Source organism: Lycium ferocissimum, chromosome 1, assembly GCF_029784015.1.
Source record: "Lycium ferocissimum isolate CSIRO_LF1 chromosome 1, AGI_CSIRO_Lferr_CH_V1, whole genome shotgun sequence".
NCBI lineage: Eukaryota > Viridiplantae > Streptophyta > Magnoliopsida > Solanales > Solanaceae > Lycium > Lycium ferocissimum.
This window is the reverse complement of record NC_081342.1, coordinates 42,860,271-42,864,748: the sequence shown is the minus strand read 5'-3', so window position 1 is coordinate 42,864,748 and position 4,478 is coordinate 42,860,271.

Genomic DNA, 4,478 nt, shown 5'->3' with positions numbered 1-4,478 from the left:
TTCCGTACTTCCTGCTTTGCATACTCAGTACATATTCCGTACTGACCCCCTTTCTTCGGGGTCGCGTTTCATGCCGCGCGGTACCCACGGATGAGTAAGTGATGTTAGTAGAAGATATTCCGAATGGATTGGCGAGCTCCTTTCTCTCCCGGAGTCTTTGCCGAGTCAGAGTGTTAAAGTTGTGATATCTGGGGTTATGTTAGAGACTTTGCAGACAGTGTCGAGAGTATGATATGTCAGATTTGTTTTGCAAGCGGCTATATAAGCCGATGTATTGTTGTGCATTATATTGCAGATTTCATATGATTATGGACTTTATTTGATTTGAAAAAAAATGAAAGGCATGTTTGTTTTCGAATTTTTTTTTCATTATGTGCTTATGTTATGTTTTGCGGGCCGATGAATATGAGTATTACGAAAGTCGGCGGGTTCGCTCGGCCCCTAGGTGAGGGTCGGGTGCCCATCATGCCCTATCAGAAAGTAGGGTGTGACAACACATCCATATAGAGCCATTTTTTTTCTTCACGAACAACACAGGAGCACCCTCACGGGAAACACTAGGTCTGATGAACCCCCTACTCAAAGAAATCTTGCAGTTGCTCCTTCAACTAACTCAACTTTGTTGGAGCCATACGGTAAGGTGGAATAAAGATAGGCCGAGTGTCTGGCTCCAGGTCGATGCAAAAGTCAATGCGGTTGGGCGGCATACTAGGAAAGTCTGTGGGAACAACCTCCACAAATAGGCTAACTACTGGAACAGATGCTAGGGAAGGAGTAACCGTACTCGTATCCCGAATATGCACCAAATACGCCAAACACCCCTTATCAACCAGCTTCTTCACACAAAGGAATGATATAATCTTCTTAGGAGCAGGGCTAGGAGTACCCTTCCACTCTAACCTTGGAATGCCTGGAATAGCTAACATGACTGTCTTGGCATGAAAGTCTGGAATCGTGTGGTAAGGAGATAGCCAATTCATGCACAAAATAACATCAAAGTCAACCATACTAAGGATCACCAAGTCTACCCATGTATCATAGCCCATAAAAGCTACCACACACGATCGATAAACTCTATCTTCTACCGAAGCCTTCGCCTCTCCGGCCACCCTCGCCTGACTGAGCTACCCTTCTCATGGACTGTGAACCACCCCTACCAGGCTGATGATCACTTTGCCCAGACTGGTACCCACCTCTTCTAGGTTGTGGCCTACCTCTGCCTAAAGATCCGCCCCAAAGAAACTGAAAGTTTCGAAGTCTTGAGGGTATGAAACCTGGAACCCTACTGGGCCCCACTCTTCTAGGTCTGCGACACTCTCTAGCGAAACATCACCACAAGTATAATAACTCTGGGCACCTGGGACTGAACCACTGAAACTGAAGAACTAGAATATCTACCACGATCCGAAGGTCGAGCATAGGAACCTCGCGAAGCATTGTAGATGGGGCCCAAAAGAGGGAAAAGAGTAAAGCTATAAAGAGAAACTTATATGGGACTTTTGATCGGATAATAGTAAAAGACCACATTTATGTTGTGATTGGTTAGCAACCTTAGAGATGCTTGATTAACAAGGCAACGGTATGACTAAACAGAAGTTATATTTTCTTTTATGGAAAGATATGAGAAGGATACATATATATTTTAGTATGATACTTAAGTTCTATTTATACGAATGGCTTATAAGCAAAAAGTTAAAACACCAATGATGGAATAGGAAAAGTGTGTGGATTATAAGGATTGTGGTGATTAATGTCCATGACGATATGATATGAAATTGCAAGATTCGTGCAAAGGTAGTTATATTGTTTTGAGCATCAATGGGATCTAAAAGGGATACAAAAGGCGGAAGGACGATGTATGTTACTCAATGAGTTATATATTCACGGAAGCCTTCTTATCCATAGTTCAATATCGGAAAAGGTATCATGAAGTTATATGAGTATATAGATATTAGGATTATGAACTGTCACAGAGGAACGTATATGGTGAAATGTAAGACAAAGATGCGAAAAATATCCTCTAGAAAATTTTACGACTATAGGATCATCAAGTAAGAAAAGCAAGATTGAGTAGTTAATGGAGAATGCAAGAGATGCTTGGCGAAGACCATTTAAAATAAGATAAGGGGCAAAAAATCATGAAAGATAGAAGCAGAATCTGGGAAGGATAGGAGGTGAATGAGTTCGAAATTATAAAGTGATGTAAGCTACGTTCTTCATTATCGACGAACTAGTAATCTGAAGGAGACCGACCAGAAGGTCAAACGATTATGCAACGGAGAGACGTCAACTCAAGATGGACTTTATTAAGAAGGAATCTTGTACTAGCTACTATTATAGTGATAAATGAGTTAACGAGTAGAAGGAAAAAGATGATTAGTGGAAAGAGGACTGGCAACAATTTATAAAGATCTCTTTGACAGAAGGTTAAGCCCGTTTAGGACCAGTATGCCCGTAAGAATATCTGACCTTCTACGTGTGTATGCACCTCGACTGATTGGCCCAAAAGATGAACGGTTACCCTTAGATCAATCGCAAATTTCCAAGAATTTGGACCTACGAAAAATGGAAAGACGAGTAGATTTTTTTAAAACATAAGTATTAAACTACTTCCCTAAAGGGGGAAAGATGAAATGATAAAGTATTAGGTTAGAAGTGTACCTTGTTTGACAATGAAAAGATAGAAGAATCATGATAGAATGGGATTAGAACCATCTTAAAGCGTGACGCATGAGTATAATGATAAGAAAAAGAGAAGACAGAATATGATAACATGGATGGTAACATACAGGAGGAAGCCAATAGACGATTTCTAAAACATCATGTACCAAGAATCCAGAACGTAAGGAAACTAGGATTGATTTATAAGCGAAATACGATAGAATAGGCCTGAATGAGGAATTGATGGCTATTAATGGTAAAATCAAGGGCGAAGATAAGTGATTTTGCATAAGATGGCTTAGTTAAAGTAAAGTGAATTAGGATAGAGCTAATGTACATTTATTGATAAAGCCGCAATCGATTAATAAGCAAGCAACCAAAATTGTAAGATAAATCCTTGGATGAGAAAGGACTACGTGTTGTAGAATAGTCGATGTATGTAGATCAAATTAAGCAGTTGTATAATTTTGGAGTGTAATCAGACGGACGTGATAACAGCCCTAATTTATTATACGCCAGGAAACGTAGGAAGCGAGGACATAGTGACCCAGAATATAATGGAGTTACTTCTATAGCCAAGAAGGCAAGGATATTGACAGGAAGATTTCTTCTAATCTAAGGAAGTGTTCAACAAAGGGATTGAAGTTATTGGAAGAGTAATAAATATCAGTGTAGCGGGTCATATTTTTTTCGATTCGCATTTGCACTTGCCTCACTTAAAAAGGAAAGTTTCCCGGGAAAGTACGGTTGTCAATCGTACCGGAAAAGGAAAAAATAAACTTCTACATGGATGGTGCTCTAAATGGACATCATTTTAGAGTCGCCACCTAACTTATAGGTAAGTTAGGAAAACCAATTCGAAAGGTTTCATTTAAAACAGTTAAATTTTAAAAGAAACCAATCTATAAGAAAGTATAGGTAAGGGTTCTGGTGATCCCTCGGGGAAGGTGTTAGGCATCCCGGTATTAAGGATCCGTAAAATACATTGACCTACAGGTTCTAATAATATACCTTGTAGATATAAATTATTTTTGATAAAAACTGCTTTTGTTTTATATTTCCACAAATAAGGTTGGTCATTTATGCAAAAAGTACTAATTTTTCAAGAAATAAAAATGGTAAAATTTTGCCCAAAATTGGGCGTTTTGGATTTCGGACTCGAACATCTAGGTTAAAACCCGAAGGCGTTAACCTAAGCAGAATACTACGTAAGCCTACCCGAGTTTAGAAAAAGGATTTTTAGTTTAAGTTTTACAAAAATCATTTTTTTTTAGCATACTATTATTATCCATATTTTATGTTTTTAGATTTTTATCCTTTTAGTCCAAGTTAATCCAAAAAATAGTCCAAGTCCAATTTTGTCCAAAATGTCCATATGCACGGTCCATAATCATTTTTTGTCTCAAATGGCCATAAAATTTGTCAAATCAATTTTTGTTCAAAATCATGATTTGCATTTAAGGAATGTCCATTTTCTATCCATAAGACAGTTTTAGTCTCAAAAAATCATTTACACATTGACATTTATCAAAAATCATTTTTTATAACTAAAAAATGATTTTTGGCAACTCTAAATTCATGACAATTCTTAAAAGGGTTCCAATAAACAAATTTCATCAATTTCGCTAAGTAAATAATACAAGGTAAAGGTGGGTTGGGCCTACCATGCCCAACAGAAATAAATGCAATTTTAAACTTATCCGCTCCAAATCTGCTCCAATTGTTCAGCCCGTCCATGATGAGGTTGACTCGATCTACGAAAGTTAGTGGGTCTCGTTGGACCCACCAACTAATTAGGAGGGTTTACAATAAGATGG